This window comes from Pygocentrus nattereri, chromosome 4 (genome assembly GCF_015220715.1).
Source record: "Pygocentrus nattereri isolate fPygNat1 chromosome 4, fPygNat1.pri, whole genome shotgun sequence".
Lineage (NCBI taxonomy): Eukaryota > Metazoa > Chordata > Actinopteri > Characiformes > Serrasalmidae > Pygocentrus > Pygocentrus nattereri.
The window spans coordinates 22973042-22991286 of record NC_051214.1 but is presented as its reverse complement, the minus strand read 5'-3'; positions in this window follow the sequence as shown (position 1 = coordinate 22991286).

Here is an 18245-nt window from a genome sequence, read left to right as displayed (position 1 = left end):
GTCCGTCTCATGCTACCACGAGTGTGAAAGCACCACCAACATTCAAAAGTGACCAAAACATCAGCCAGAAAGCAGAAAGGTACTGAGAAGTGGTCTGTGGTCCCCACCTGCAGAACCACTCCTTTATTGAGTGTGTCTTGCTAATCGCCAATCATTTCCACCTGTTGTCTATTCCATTTGCACAACAGCTGTGAAATTGATTGTCAATCAGTGTTGCTTCCTAAGTGGACAGTTTGATTTCACAGAAGTTTGATTTACTTCGAGTTATATTGTATTGTTTAAGTGTTCCCTTTATTTTTTTGAGCAGTGTATATTGATAAATACAACTTACCAGTTTTTCCATGACCATATCACAGAGTAAAGTAAAAAGTCACTGAAACAGGAAAAAAAAGAGAGAAATCATTTATCTCAGACATTAAAAATGCTCCACTGAATGAAACAAATAGCCCCTCTTAAGCATTATTTGACAGTCTGTATACTCCAGACCCCATGTGTCAGGGCACATGGGCCAGATCAGTCCCGCCACACAATCCAATCCAACAGTATGTAACAGTATTTAAATTTTTTATTATTATTAGCCTGTTTCACAACGTACTGAACTACAGTACCCAGCATGCACTGCATCTACCCCAACACAATCTATGGGACAGCAGTTATACCTCATTTCTACAATTCTACACCAGTCATATCACCAAAATGCATTTCAGCTGCAGTTCAACTAACAAACACTTAACATCAGCTCAGCAGCTCAGAAACTAAAGCCCAAGTCTTAATGAATTTGCAGCAAAGAAAGTATGCCAGGTCTTCTAGTTCAGGTAGATAGGTAGGTTTAAAAGACTGAGCTCCTGGGGACATTTAAACTTTGAATATTTCAAGTGTCCAAGTAATACTTCAAGGTCTACTACAGGTTTATGTATTTCACTGCCTTAGTTTTTGTGTATTTTGAATAAACAATGGCCAGTTCAGGTTACAACACAACATTAATTAAAAATTACATAAAACATTTTTTCTCTGGCCACAGATTTGATCAAACTTTTTAATATGGCCCTTTTACTAGTTGACGTGGACACCTCTGGTCTAAACTGAAGCTGCTATTGTGTATGCTAGCCATTGTTCAAAAAGGGAAATATTACATAGCAAACAGACAATGAGTATATATCATCATCATCGTCGTCGCTGATGGCTTAATCCAGATAGGGTCGCAGTAGCAGTTGGGAGAGCAGAGAATCCCAGATGACCCTGTCCCCTGCAACTTCCTCCAGCTCATTCCCAGGGACCCCAAGCCGTTCCCAGGCCAACTTGGAGATGTAATCCCTCCAGCAGGTCCTAGGACGACTCTGGGACCTTATCCGGGTAGGCTGTGCCTGGTACACCCCCACCGAGAGGCGTCCAGGGGGCATCTGAATCAGATGCCTGAACCACCTCAGCTGGCTCCTCTCAATGTGGAGGAATAGCGGCTCTACTCCAAGCTCCTCCCGGATGGCCAAGCTCCTCACCCTATCAAATAGAGGGTAACCCGCCACCCTGCAAAGAAAGCTCATTTCCGCCGCGTGTATTAGCAATCTCATTCTTTCGGTCATTACCCACAGCTCATGACCATAGGTGTGGGTCGAGATGTAGACCGACTGGTAAACAGAGAGGTTTGCCTTATGGCTCAGCTCCCTCTTCACCACTACAGTCCGGTACAGTGACCGCGTTACTGCTGCCGCCTGTCCCAGCCTGTGGCCAATCTCATGATCCCTCTTCCCATCACCCGTGAACAAGACCCCGAGATACTTAAACTCCTCCACCTGGGGCAAGACCTTTCCACTTACCTGTAGTGGGCATGCCATCCTTTTCCCGGGCTAAGACCATGGACTCAGATTTGGAGGTGCTGATAAGCATACCAACCACTTCACACTCAGCTGCAACCATGGAGGCAACCATGTGATTCAGCCAAAAGAACAACATTGTCTGCAAACTCCAGCCTCCACCCATGCCCTCCTGACCTTGGCTATGCCTTGACACCCTGTCCATGAATATCATGAACAGGAGTGGAGACAGGGCACAACCCTGCCGGAGCCCAACGCTAATACTAAAGGGGCCGACTTAATGCTGAGTATACAAACACAGCTCTCACTCTGGGAGTACAAAGATCGAATAGCCCAGAGTAGTACCCCATACTCCCGGAGAACCTCCCACAAGATATCTCAAGGAACCCGGTCATAAGCCTTCTCCAAATCCACAGAACACATGTAGACTGGGTTGGCAAACTCCCATGCCCCCTCAACAATCTGTGAGAGGGTGAAAAGCTGATCCATTGTTCCACAGCAGGTACAGATTCCGCATTGTTCCTCCTCAATCTGAGGTTCAACTATTGGTCAGAGTCTCCTTTCCAGCACCTTGGCATAGACTTTCCTAGGGAGGCTGAGCAGTGTGTTACCCTGATAGTTGGCACACACCCTCTAGTCCCCTTTATTAAAAATGGGGACCATCACCCCGGTCTGCCAGTCCAAGGGTACTGTTCCTGAGGTCCATGCAATATTGCAGAGGCGCATCAGCCATGACAGCCCCACAATATCCAGAGCCTTAAGCATCTCCGAACGAATCTCATCCACCCCCTGGGCCTTGCCACTGAAGAGTTTGCAAACAACCTCAGTGAGCTCCACCAGGGAAATGGAGCTTGACATGATCTCCCAGATTAAGGAGTTTTTCAAAGTGCTCCTTCCACTGACTGACAACATCTTCATTTGAAATCAGAGTTTCTCCACCCTTGCCGAATACAGCTTGGGCGCAGCCACCACGACCACTCCTGAGTCGCCGGACAGTTGTCCAGAACCTCATTAAAGCTGACTAAAAGTCTTTTTCCATGGCTTTGCCAAACTCCTCCCACGGCCTGGATTGTGCTTCTGCCACCTTTTTTGCCTGTCGGTACCTCGCTGCTGAGTCAGGAGTCCTTCGGGCCATCCAGTCCCTAAAGGCCTCTTTCTTCAGCTTGACGGCCTCCCTCACCACTGGTGTCCACCAGGGGGTTCTTGGGTTACTGCCCCGACAGGCACCCACAAGCTTTTGGCCAAAGCTATGCCTGGCAGCTTCCACAGTGGAGGTTTTGAACAGGGTCCATTTAGACTCCATGTTCCCTACCTCCCTTGGGACATGACAAAAGCTCTCCCGGAGGTGGGAGTTGAAATCATTCTGAACAGGGCCCTCCGACAGTCGTTCCTAGCACACCCTCACTATTCGCTTGGGCCTACCGGGTCTGACCATCAGTTTTCCTTGCCATCTGATCCAACTCACCACCAGATAGTGATCAGTTGACAGCTCAGCACCTCTCTTTACCCGAGCATCCAGAGCATGTGGTCCCAAGTCAGATGAAACGACAACAAAGTCGGTCATTGACCTCTGACCCAAGGAGCTCTGGTACCATGTACACTTTGAACATCCTTGTGTTCGAACTTGGTGTTTGTTATGGACAATCCATGCCTAGCACAGAAGTCCAATAACAATTCACCATTCGGGTTTAGATCGGGCAGGCCGTTTTTCCCAATCACACATCTCCAGGTCTCCCAGTCATTGCCAACATGAGCATTGAAGTCCCCCAGTAAGACTATGGAATCTGTAGGTGGGACCCTTTCCAGAACCTCGCCTACTCGCTCCAAGAAGGCCGAATACTCTGACCTTTTGTTTGGGGCATAGGCACACAAACAGTCAGAGTTTTCCTCTCTGCAGTTTTAATTCACATTGAGGTGACCCTCTCGTCCACTGGGATAAACTGCAACTGCACAGCCGCCAGCCAGGGACTTGAGAGAATCCCCACTCCCGCCCAGCGCCTCTCACCCTGTGCAACCTCTGAGCAGGAGAGAGACCAACTCCTATCAAAGAGTTTGGTTCCAGAGCCGACACTGTGGGTGGAGGTGAGCCCAACTCTATCTAGTTGGTACCTCTCAACCTCCCGCACAAGCTCTGGCTTCTTCCCCCCAGTGAGGTTACATTCCATGTGCCAAGAGCCAGTTTCTGCCACAAGGGCCTAGGCCGCCAAGGGCCCCCCTGCAATCTCCAACTGCCTGTGCAGCACTGCACCGCTGCCTAATGCTTGACATTGCAGGTGGTGGACCCACATGGTCCCCCCACGTTGCCTTTTCGGGCTGAGCCCAGCCGGGTTACATGGGCTGCCTGGCCACCAGGCGCTTGCTGGGGGACACTACCCCCAAGCCTGGCTCCAGGGGTAGGTCCTGGTGACCCTATCCTAGACAGGGTACACAATGTTCTGCGCTCTTTTTTCATGGTGGTTTTTTTGGATCGTATTAGTTTTGGTCTTCACTCCAGACCTGTACGCCCTGAGAGACCCTACCAGGAGCATATTGCTCCTGAGAACTTAGCTCTGAAGATCTCTTGACCACACAAGCCCTTCTACCATGACAAGGCCCCCGATCCAGGAAGGGTGAGTATATATAATTTGTTTTAATCAGTTTAACTTGTACACATTGTTCTCTTCTAGGCTGAATATTTTTCCCATGGAAAAGTCAGAGCCAACTGTTGTTGTGCTCCTCTGGCTTCAGGTTTACTGATTGGTTCTGAACATGTTATCTTCATGTTAAAGTGACATATGCATTAGTTAGCTGTTACTAGTTAAAACATGACTTATGCATTAGTGGTGATAAAAGGAAAGTTTGATACCAATTGTGACTTAGCAAAGACTTAGCAAAGACTTTATGCCCAAACTTAAGTATAAACTCACATAAACTGGGTGTAACCAAGATGGTCTCCCATCCAAATACTAACCAGGATCAGATTGGGTGTTCTCAGGGTAGTGTGGCCAAAAGTTAGAAACAAACTGAAAAGTCATATTTTAAAAAGAGTAGACCAGATAATTAGACCAGCTTATCTGGTGAGAGTGCTATAGAGATTGATTAGGTACTGTGAAAGACCCAATACAGAAATATTTAAAGGTGTTTGTGCTATTCACTAGTACTTTATTACTCGGCCTATATAATACATTATTTTAGGAAACACATTTAGTTTATATGACAACATGGTGGCGAATTCATGTTGTCCTATTATAGAAAAAGAAGCCTGATCTGATTTGAAGAGCTTAATGCCCCTCATTGTCTCTGGACACAAACACACAAGTTGTTAAAACAACCGGAGCTATAGTTCAGTCAATAAAGTTAATGCTGCCAAAATTAAAGTGAACATATACACTTACATGGACATTATCTATTCACTTAAGACAAAACCTGTTGATTTCACTCTTATTTGGATGTATTTAGTTGAAGACTGTAATGTATTATATTAAGATAATGTACTGATAAGCATGTCATGGACACATCATTTCCAGAGAGAAGCAGGAGACAGAGAATCTGACTTCAGCTTTGCGAGTTGTTGCAGATTAAATGTATCAGGAAACCAGCTGAGTGATTATAAATGTCCATTCATCTCCAAATTATTGATGTTCATCTTAAATCTCTCTCTTTGCCTTTTTGTTATCTGCATTGCTGTTTGACCAGCAGTCTGTGCGTCAGTCTTCAGCGTTGCAGGTTGAATTAGCTGTTCCACATTAACTCCAGTTCTGCTGTGAACTAAAGTAGCTAAAAAGTAGCCACTACCTTTTCGGGAAAAGTAGCTAAATTGTAGCTAGCTACACATTTTTGGAAAGTAGCTAACTACAAATTTTTCAGTAGCTATCCCAACCCTGCCATTTTGTACCTGCAAGATTTTATAACATGCCAACACTTCACACCCTTTAGATGTGTGTATGTAGCAGGGACATACAGTTAGAGTTTCACAGGTAGACTGGTCTGCACTATGTAACTCCTGGTCTGAAAACAATTTCCACTCCAGCTCTGGCTGTCCCTAAAACTTTTAAGTTATTATGTAATCTAACACTTTGCCTCCACTTACACTTTCGCTTTCACTGCACCAAACCATAAATCTAAGTAAATGTAGAGAGTAAAGTATTTATAATGGTGAAAAGCTGTGTTTCCACTGCCACTGTGTTAGTGCTTATTGCACTGAGTGCAGCATTAAAGCATTAGTTGGCAATAAAAAGTGATTCACCATCATGAGACAGAAAATCCAAGATTACATCAAACTAAGCTTAGAATTATCTAAATGAATAAATACCCTGTTGCGACACAGAGCCCTGGATTAAGAATGCTGGTTAGGTTATCTGTAATTCGAGTTGCAACTTATTAGAACCCTAATGAGCATTTACACATCACAAAAATACAAATTAGCCAGTTATAAATGTACATAATTTAGACAGTTTGTGGAAGTCATCGTTATCAGAATCTCTAATTTTACAGTACATCAGCAAGTAAGCTATTTATTTGCTTATTTATTTGCAATTCTGTTTTGTGTTATATCACTACTGAAGTCTCTGAAATTAAAATGTGTATTTTTTCAAAAAAATATTCTCTCTACTTTTATTTTTAAATCATTTACAGTTTATAGGCATAGGTCTGGGAGAGGGCCTAGGCAGAAGAAATGGACCTAGAAAATCCTGCTTGGGGCCCCACAGGGCTAGAGTTGGCCCTGTGTCAAATACATATGAGAAGGAGTTGTGTATTTTTCATTGTACCATGTATACGCCCCATAACCTCCACCTTCAGGCTTGTGCTGAAGTTTCAGACATACCACACAGGCTTAGTACATCAGGCCTTCAGTCTCAAGGACTCAGACTTCTCTTGGCCTGTATTAGATAAGGGGTTGTTTCTCGTTAGTTGGGAGTATTTATTCATCCTGTCAATCCTGTGAGACTGAAACTGTTCCTGATTCTTGCTTGCTCACTAATGAAGCTGCCAAAGACAACAAAGTGGAAAAGGCCAGTGACATTGTTCCTGCAGAGTAACTTCTAGATTATGGGGGTGTGACAAGCAGAGGTGGACGAAGTACACAAATCATGTGCTTGAGTTAAATTAGAGACACCCAAGGTAAAATATTACTGCAGTAAAAGTAGAAGTCCTTACTCTAGACCTCAACTTGAGTAAAAGTACAAAAGTATTTTCCTTCAAATGTACTTAAGAATCGAAAGTAAAAGTACTAAAAGATTCATTATGACTCTGATGTCCTGTTATCATTTTTATATAAAGACTCACTTCATGAACTCATTTTAGGTGAAAGTCCTCCAGCGTCTCTCTTGGTAAACCAGTCTTTTAATAGAACGTCATTAATTAGTGACGCTGACGTCTATTAAAATGATCATAAGCACAAAACACTGAAGGTAAACAGTTTCCATCATATTCATAGCTGTGTCCACACTTATCATTTTAACTTGTATTTAAATGCATTTTTGCCCATTATATTTATTCATTATTACAGTTGTATGTGATTGTTTGACGTCAAGAAAGTTGCAGTTGTGCTGTCCCTTTTATCCCTGTGACACCGTCTTTGTGGAGAGGTATGAACTGTTGTCACAGCAGGGGGTCAGCCTTCCCTTTCCACCCCCCACTGATCACTAGCAGCTCAACATAGAGTGACATACAGAGAGCGAGTTTTAGGGGGGAAAACTCATAAAATAATGGTCCAAATTTCCATTCTGTCCACAGAACGGCCACCAGGGGGCCTCCAGAAAGGGGTTACAAGAGATATGAAACCTTTTATTGGTCTTTGTGTGGTCAAACCTGAACTCTGACATCCACCTGACCCATATATTTCATTATTAAATCCTGCTTTTCTCATTCTCTTCAGTCACTTTGCTTCTACTTATTTACCTTTTCATTAAACATTTTTAATTTTGTGACATACTATGAAGTCAGAATGTCATACTCAGACAGTGAAAATGATTGTAAAACGTGTTTAATCCGTGTTCTCCCTCCTTAAACCTCAGCCACACTTCGTCAGATTCCCCAGAGAATTTTTACAATCCCAGATCACCTCCATTAATAGCTTTCTAACAGTTTTCCAAGTTTTATTTACCTTCAAATCAGCATGACTCACTGTACTACATATGATTCCTCTTGACTCTATTGATGTTGGAAACTATAATACTGGAAAACTCTTGTTATTTAGTTTTAAGACTAGAACACACAATCATGAGATCCTTCAGCTTCAAATCCTTCAGCTTCACACTGAGCAGAGCAACCTCTTTTGACTTTGAATTTGTTCTTGAGAAAGATTCTAAATAAAAATGTCAGATTCATAAACTGTAGATTCTATTCTTACCTAAGAACAAATTCAAATAAGAGAACATTGTCCTCTATAGATGCTCTACAGGTACTTAAATCATTAACAAACTTTTTGTTGACGTTCAGTTGATTATCAATAACAGTATGGTTATGGTTTAGGGTTAGGAGTGGAGGTAGGTTTTGCTTTCAGATTAAGGTTGGGGTTAGGTTTAGGGTTAGGAGTAGATTTAATAAACTCTTTCACACCGAAATAGTAGTTCAGATGAATTTAACGGGTATTTATAGTAGAATTTTTTTTGAAAGGCAGGCTAAACATTTACAAAACATCTACAGTGAAGCACCTCAGTAACATTCAACTTCAAGTTCAATGGCATTTAATGACATTTCAGTTGAATGTTACTTAAATATATACTGAACATTTACAAAGAATCTACATTGGACCATCCAAATAAAGCGTTACTGAAAAATCTTCTTAAGAACGGTTGCTAAATGAGATCATTTGGTTTTTTTTTGTTTGTTTTTTGTTTTTTTTGTATCATTGTTAATGTATTTTTTCCTTTATTAATCTACATTCTGATACTATGGGGCCTCAGTGACATTCAAAACAGATGCCTTCATACAATCACCTATATTTTCCTGCTGCGTGTGAGAAGACTAATCAATACCTTGACTGTTATCAATAGACGTCATGGCAAACTACGAATGTCTTTAGAACATTCCTGCTTGTTCTAAGTGTTTACTGAATTGTTATCTGTACTTATCTGGTAATATATCAGCAAGAGATGGTTGCATGTGGGTATTTTGTGTAAATAGAACAATGGCTGTTTTACTTTGAACAGCAAATAAATGTTGTGCATTCAAATCAGTACAAATAATTGTCATGACAGAAACAGAATAGAGGAAAAATATGAAGTGTTTAGGGATGAGGATGAGTTTAAAGTCAGTTATGTGACTTTTTTGCTGTGGACAGCTTAGTTTAACAGTAGATAAGCAATCATCTGTGACTGAACTAGCACAGTGTCAGTGGCTGTTTACCCTTTTGTCCCTAACTGACAGAACACAATACTGATAAGAAGTTTTACATAACACAGAAACAGAGGTTATCAGGTCAGAGATACACAGAGACGGTGAACCAGCTCCTGGAAAGTAGGTTAAAGACTAAAGCATTTACTGTAACATACAACGTTATTAATATGTACCTTAAGTAGATCATCAGTAAAGTGGGCAATTCTCATATGATGTTGCCTAAACCCATGGATAGTTTATAATCCCATTAAACCCATTCATAAATATCAAAATATTTCTTCATGCACACCTACATCCTAAAAGTTTCTGATGTTTGACTCAAAGTAAATAGTTTCAGTGTGATGACTGATTCCAACAAATGGAGCAAGTAGGAATAGCAATAGCCTACAGTCCACCAACACGACATATAGCTGAAACGCTACTTAGGTTATGTAATGTTCAGGTTTATCAAATTAGAGGATTGGCAGACTGATTATAACCCTTCAGGAAATTGTTGTTTTTTTTTCACACTACCAAACTACACATAAATAAAGGATAAACATAACTTTGTTTTAATACAAGTGCTGTTCAACTGCAAGTTGATCACTACATAAATATGTGACACCTCTACAATCTGCTGACTACTGCCGCTCTGAATTCAGGATATATCAAATAACAACAGTCTAATATGAAGCTAATGACAGTAGTACATTGTTCTCTCACACTTTCCATTCAACACATTAGCCCATTCAAAGAGTAAAAAATAGACCAGGCTGTTCATGCTAGACAAATCTCAGATAAACACATATAATATTCAGACAAATGAAGTATAAATACATACAGTATTTGGCTTTTTAGAGGAGGAATGAGTCTGTCAGTCTCACCTTGTTTCAATCGAAGCCCAACTATTATACTTTGACAACTAAAGACCAGTTTGCAGCAGGTGTGTACAGCTGTGGATCTGACTTGCAGAACTAGTTTGGTTTATTCATCTGCTTCCCTATTCGTCTTCAGTTAACGTCACTGGTTCATAAGCATTGCGCTGGCAATGTTTCAACCATGTCTTAATGAATATGTGTTGCACTGATTTTATGTAAAGTCAAGAGAGCTTGTGATTGTATGAGTGATATGGATTTGTTAATCATTCATGGAATTAAATGAGTTGAAATCAGAATCTTTAGCCAAGAAATGTATTGTGCTTTTGTGGTCAACTCTTCAGGTTCCATCCATTATTTTTTGGTTGTCCTGGGTTTCAACAGGGGTTTTGTTCGATCAAGTGACGTACAATTTAAATCAGAAAATCTCTCACCTTGAAGAACAGTCCCACACTGGCTTTTTCAATGGGTAACTACAAAATCAATTCCAAAAAATGTTGGGACAGAAGATAAAATGCTAATAAAAACAAAGCAGATGTGCCTGAAAAAGATAGCATCTACAATGTGGCATTTCCATTCATCCATCCATTTTCTAAGCCGCTTCTCTGTCAGGGTCGCGGGGGGGAGCTGGAGCCTATCCCAGCAGTCTTCGGGCGGAAGGCAGGATACACCCTGGACAGGTCGCCAGTCCATCGCAGGGCAGACAGACAGACACAGACAGTCACTCACACCTAGGGGCAATGTAGCATGTCCAATTGGCCTGACTGCATGTCTTTGGACTGTGGGAAGAAACCGGAGGAAACCCACGCAGACACGGGGAGAACATGCAAACTCCACACAGAGAGGACCCTGGTTGCCCAGCTGGGGGAATCGAACCCAGGCTCTCCTCCTCCTCCATGTTCGTTGATGACTTCTTTTAAAGCGTTGAGTCCATGTGATGGTATCATCACAGAAACATATTTTTTAAATGGAGGTCATCAACATTCCGCTGTGGTTTTTGGCCTTTTCCTTTATGCGCACAGATTTCTTCAGAATCCCTGAAGATTTTATGCACAATAGAGATAATTAAAACCCTTGTAATCTCAGACTGAGGAACATTATTTTTAAACTGCTGCAGTTTTGGCTGATGCATCTTGCCTTTGTATTGTTTATATTCAAATACATGGTTAAAAATAACCAAATCAATGGCTAGAGTTTCCTGAGAAGAGAAATTTAATGTATTAATTCCAATTGTCTTCATTGTTTCTTGGCAACATAGTTACTTTTCTAATTTTTATGACTGCCTAAGACTTTTACACAGAACTGCGTGATTGGGATGTATTTTAGCCCTCGCAACTCTCAAAAATAAAACCTTAGTTTTCATCGTCTTTCAGCACTCAGTCTATGGAAATGTATTCAACCACTTCTAAATACATGTTAATTCATTTTAGGAAATGTATGTTTTTACATGTTGTCTTTGCTGAAAATGGCTTTAATGAGTTACAGGGTTGAAAGTAGAGTGTTTAAATATAGAATTAACTAATACACAAAAATTCCTGTTTTTAATGTGTTTGAATTAATATTTTTAATTAACATCCATGCTAATGGAATGAAATAATTTTTTAAATAAATGATTTACCATTCAGTCTGTAATTGAGCTAACTTTGATTGTACTTTCAAAGCTACCCTATGTCAATATCACTTTAGAAAATGAAGAAAAACCAATGAGAGAGCTTGTATTTCTCTCCCCGTGATCTTGGGGAAATTCAGATGAGGTAACTTCACTGTTGCACATGTGATTGTGGAACATTCTAGATATTTCTGAGAAGTGAACATGTTCAGGTAACAGGGTAGCTGAATATTGTTGGACAGTAAATTGCGTCTTAGTGCATTTTAGTCCATTTTTCAGAACTTAGAGTGAATGACTCAAACAGTATATATATATAATACACACATACATATATACACATATACATATACATATATACACATATATACATATATATATATATACACACACATATATACACACACACACACACACACATATATATATATATGTATACACACTTGTAAAGATATCAGTAGGACACAAATGGCACAGCAATCATGTAATCAAACACCTGACAAATTGCATTATTCTATCCTGTTAAATGCATTCGTGTTATTTGCTCAAATTTGATCCTAATGACCCTAATTTTATTTTAAAAAATCTAAAAGCAGTTCATTTTATTATGAGTGGACAAAGTAAGATTCATCAAAATTAATTTGTTTTTTTCAGTAATTAATCATGAATGCTACACAAAATAAAACAATTATTAATATAGTGTATGTGTGTGTAAAATACACACACACACATATATATATATATACATACATATACATATTGGCAATTAGCAAGAGACACTCAATAAAGGAGTGGTTCTGCAGGTGGGGACCACAGACCACTTCTCAGTACCTTTCTGCTTTCTGGCTGATGTTTTGGTCACTTTTGAATGTTGGTGGTGCTTTCACACTCGTGGTAGCATGAGACGGACTCTACAACCCACACAAGTGGCTCAGGTTGTGCAGCTCATCCAGAATGGCACATCAATGCGAGCTGTGGCAAGAAGGTTTGCTGTGTCTGTCAGCGTAGTGTCCAGAGGCTGGAGGCGCTACCAGGAGACAGGCCAGTACACCAGGAGACGTGGAGGAGGCCGTAGGAGGGCAAGAACCCAGCAGCAGGACCGCTACCTCCGCCTTTGTGCAAGGAGGAACAAGAGGAGCACTGCCAGAGCCCTGCAAAATTACCTCCAGCAGGCCACAAATGTCCATGTGTCTGCACAAACGGTTAGAAACCGACTCCATGAGGATGGTATGAGGGCCCGACATCCACAGATGGGGATTGTGCTCACAGCCCAACACCATGCAGGACGCTTGGCATTTGCCAGAGAACGCCAGGATTGGCAAATTCACCACTGGCGCCCTGTGCTCTTCACAGATGAAAGCAGGTTCACACTTAGCACATGTGACAGACATGACCAGAGTCTGGAGACGCCGTGGAGAGCGATCTGCTGCCTGCAACATCCTTCAGCATGACCGGTTTGGCAGTGGGTCAGAAATGGTGTGGGGTGGCATTTCTTTGGAGAGCCGCACAGCCCTCCATGTGCTCACCAGAGGTAGCCTGACTGCCATTAGGTACCGAGATGAGATCCTCAGACCCCTTGTGAGACCATATGCTGGTGCGGTTGGCCCTGGGTTCCCCCTAATGCAGGACAATGCTAGACCTCATGTGGCTGGGGTGTGTCAGCAGTTCCTGCAAGATGAAGGCATTGAAACTATGGACTGGCCCGCCCGTTCCCCAGACCTGAATCCGATTGAGCACATCTGGGACATCATGTTAGTGGATGGAGCAAGACATTACGTTGCACCACAGACTGTCCAGGAGTTGGTGGATGCTTTAGTCCAGGTCTGGGAGGAGATCCCTCAGGAGACCATCCACCACCTCCTCAGTACCACCACCTCCTCAGTATATATATATATATACACACATACACACACACACATACATACATACACATATGTATACATATAGACATGCATATGTCTCCCCTTAAACTCCTTTTAAAACGTGCTGTGTCATATTCATCACTTTCATATTTCATAAGCTACATCCATCGTATGAGGCTGTAACTCTTCTTTCCACTCAAATAGATGGTGATGCCATTTTAAACCCTTATAATAAAAGAAGCGGAACTCAGTTTGGTTTTCTACTGAAAGTCGACCCGTTTTTCCCCAAATCTGGGGTATAAACTATAAACAGACGGCGTCTCTTCAGTGATCTGCTTTGTAAATATATATATTCTTATGATGTCAAGCTTGTAACAACAGATGAACACTTCTGGGGACTAGAGAGCCAATGTGGGCTGTACAGTAGGAGAGTCTTGCTTGCATGACTGCCCATCTTGAAGATAAATAATAATTGACTGGCGTCTGTACCGTCCTGGAAATTGTTATTACAGAGGTTTACTTAAAATAGATTATGAGTGCCCCTCAGCAGCACAGCTTGGTGAGTAATTGCTGTGCCTCTTTACTGAGTGTGTTGTTCAAGGGACGTGCCAACTGAAGCTGAGGAGGAAGAATTAAGCCTGGTGGACACTTGCTAATCCAAAATGAAGCACAACATATGCTAGTGCTAGTTTTTTAATGTGATGTGTAATTACATGTTGAGTTACTCATACAGGTCCTCTCCACTTCTCTGCTTCGCAAAAATGGTCACGTATGGGTTCTCGCAGTTCAGAGGCAGCATTTTTTCCTGCTACACCCTGTCTGAACCCAGCTGCTTCTAAGCTGAACATATAATATTCACTGGTGCACATTTAAATGCATTATTTCCATTAGGATGCATGGCTGCATTTTGGCTGCACAGAGCTGAGCGGTGTAAACAGTTCAAACACTGATGTAGGATGGAGCTCATTGTACTGATGTAGTTCACTTGTACCTATTGGCTTATATTCATAATTGTGTCGTCTTGCGTTGCTTAGCACTGATTGCAAAATGTATGTGTTTCGCTTTCTGTTTAACTTTCTGGCTCATTCTTAGATAATGAGACTCATTTGAACACAGGCCTGTAGATCACGTGCTTTGTCTTCTGTTCTGATGGGACCAGTTGGGCTGGAACACTGGCATGTTGATTCTTACCCCTGACATGGCTCATTAAATTGTGAAGCAAAAAAAAGGGATGGTGTATTAGTTTTCAGCTGTGCTCCAAGGTATGAGAAGCAGTTACAATGTTCATGCTTACATGCCAAGCATTAGTCACCAGCCTGGCCTGTTTTTAATGGGCTTGTCTCTGTAGTGGAACCCTGCCCCTTCCTTATTTTCTTTCATGCTAATAATTACTTTGTGACTATGACTTATGAAATGACTGACGTCTACTAGTCAAATTACTTTGGTGCGTCATTTGTATTTCATTGAAACACCAAATCATGAACATTTGTTTCTTAAAGAGACTGGATATTTTGAGCTTTCTTATTTATGATATAATCTGAAAAGCCTCACATCTTTTAACCAGCCAACTCATACTAAAAGAATGTGTTCTATGTTTAAAACATTAGCATGTGTTTTACAGATGTCTGGTTTACAGAAGTTGTGGAACAACAGAATCAGAGTATATTGGCTCCTCTTCATTTTCAGCTAAGCTCATGTACCCTGGCTCTATATACAGTACTGTGCAAAAAGGCATTTAAGCAAATTTTTAAACAATTTACCTCAACAGTGAGTTTATTACAATATACATTAGAATAAAGTCCTATTCATAATTCAAATAAACAAAAACAATAAAAATTAACAAGAATTTCTTGGGTCTGATTTCTTGGCACTGAGTTCAGGAGTTGCTTTGTACATATAATACTGGGCTTCCTCAAGGAGAGGTTTGAAAATGGTTAAACAAACAATTAATTAATACTTACCTTTACGCATTTGGCTGACACTCTTCTCCAGAGCGACTTAAAATTTGATCATTTTACACAGGTAGGTGAAGGTGGTATTAGGAGTCTTGCCCAAGGACTCATATTGGTATAGTGTAGGGTGTTTGCCCAGGTGGGGGATTGAACCCCAGTCTACAGCGTAGAAGGCAGAGGTGTTAACCACTACACTAACCAACCACTCAAGACAGAACTAATATTCTATACATTTTGGTTTTCTCAAGTATGAACACTTTTCTCAGCAAATAAACACAAACTACACAAAGGTCTGACACACCTCAGCCAGCACAACAGGGTTAACTGATTAATGACTTATTATTCTTCTGATTAATTACTCATTAATGAATGCCTTAATTACTGGCAGGCCATGTTAACACCTAATGGTGTTATTCTTTCAGCGGGGCAGAATCTCAAAAAGTCAGATAAGAGTAGTTTCCTCATTGTCAGTGTGTCATGCTGAGCAGCTTGTGTTTTAATGATGTTTTCCTTTCAGCAGGGCAGAATCTATAGAATAAAAATAAGATAGATAAGAGTAGTTCCTCATTGTCAGCATCCCTTTCAAGTAAGCTGGCAGATGGTGCGGAGGAGAGTTGGATCACTTGTTTTAGCCTGTATGACCCACTGTTTGTTTACACTTTACCTGTTCATCTATGATATGAGATACCCATGAAATAGATGCTTGCTGATAAAAAGTAAAATACTAAGCATTCTACTGTAACAGCCTGTGCTTAAAGTGTTTAAGCACCAGCCACTTTACCCTCGTGACTGCACAAGAGCTGTCTTCAATGGCATGTATAATTCATGATCAATCAATTAATGAACTATGACAGATTCTTTAAGAGGCATGGAACAATCTACTAGTCACTGACCTCACCCAACAACACTCCAGGGAACCCAAGACAATTGAGTAGAGTAGGTGTGACAGATGGTTGCAGCGGTGGGTTGGCAAGCCACAAGAAAGTGAAGGTGCCAAGGAGAACGGGTCTACGCTCACAGAAGGTGGGACCTGTAAAGCCGAAGTTTCCTGCAGCAGAGTCAGACACAGATGAGCGGTGGGACACCATGGATTCAGAGGGGGAGTACACAACCCAGGGAGCTCGTCCAAAGAACCAGGGTGGTCCTCCTGCTGATCCGCTTAAGCCATTTGGGATGTCTGAACTAATAACCTTTACATGCTATGTTGGACAATGGGAGTGCTATGACTGATAAAGGGGGATTTTTTGCCACTTTGCATGGTTAACCATTCGGAACTGACCAAAATACAGTGTGTACATGGGGATGTCAAATACTATCCCACAGCTGATGTTACTCTTGGGGTTTCTGACAATGTGTTTCTTTTGAGAGTGGGAGTGGTTAAAGATTTGCCTAAAGATATGGTTATAGGCAGGGACTTACCAGTCCTGCCTGAATTGTTGGGGGAAGCACAGTCTACTGTTAACTTGTCTTGTCCAGTCTTAACACGCTCCCAAACCAAAGCTGGTGTTGAGCCACTACCTTTAATTGCTCATAGTCTGAGGGTGGGAAGAAGGGTCCAAAAAAGTTACGTCAGAAACGTTGTTTAGAAAAAGCTTTAGGATCACGCACACACCCACCAAAAGCCACATCTCTTACCACTGGTCAATGGCAGGTTCCCACAAACATAGCCACTCTTCAGAGAGAGGATCCTTCCCTTGCTCACTTGTATCAAGAGGTCAGAGAGGAGAGTAACAATGGGCCACTTATCTGTAAAGACCGATATGTTCTAGAGAACATTCTTTACTTGGCAGAATCACGTAACAATTGTTTGGTTGTTCCCACTAGCTGCAGGTCTATAGTTCTACATCTTGCACACACCATTCCATGGGCAGGTCATTTAGGACAAAATAAGACCTACCACAAGGCTAGCTATCGCTCCTTCTTGCCTTCTATGTATTCTGATGTCCAGAAATACTGTAGCTCATGCCCTGCCTGCCAAAAAAACTGACCCATTCAACATTGATAAAGCTCCTCTCCTCTGACACCCGTCTCCACCCACTCCATCCTGCCTGCACCCTCTTCACCTCTTTTCTACACTGTCCATTGCTCTGGATGGTTGACCCAAGATATTTGAAGTCATCCACCTTTATGACCTCTACTCCTTGCATCTTCACCTTTCCACCTGCCTCCGTCTCATTCACACATATGCATTTCGTCTTGTCTCTACTGACCTTCATTCCTCTCCTCTCCAGTGCAAACCTCCACCTCTCCAGATTCTCTTCCACCTGCTCTCTACTCTCACCACAGATTACAACGTCATCTGCAAGCATCATGGTCCATGGAGCCTCCTGCCTGACCTCATCTGTCAACCTGTCCATCACCATTGCAAACAATAAGGGGCTCAAAGATCCCTGATGTAACCCTACCTTCACCTTGAAACCATTTGTCACTCCAACTCCACACCTCACCACTGTCTCACTATCCTCATACATGTCCTGCACCACCCTAACATACTTTTCAGCTACACCTGACTTCCTCATACAGTACCACAGTTCCTCTCTTGGCACCCTATCATATGCCTTCTCTAGATCCACAAAGACACAATCTAGCTCCTGACCTTCTCTGTACTTCTCTACCAACACTCAATGCAAAAATTGCATCTGTGGCACTCTTTCTGGGCATGAAACCAAACTGCTGCTCACTGATCTGAACCTCTCGCCTTAGCCTTGCTTCAACAACTCTTTCCCATACCTTCATGGTGTGGCTCATCAACTTTATACCTCTGTAGTTACTGCGGCTCTGCACATCTCACTTGGTCTTAAAAATGGGGACCAGTACACTGCTTCTCCACTCAGGCACCC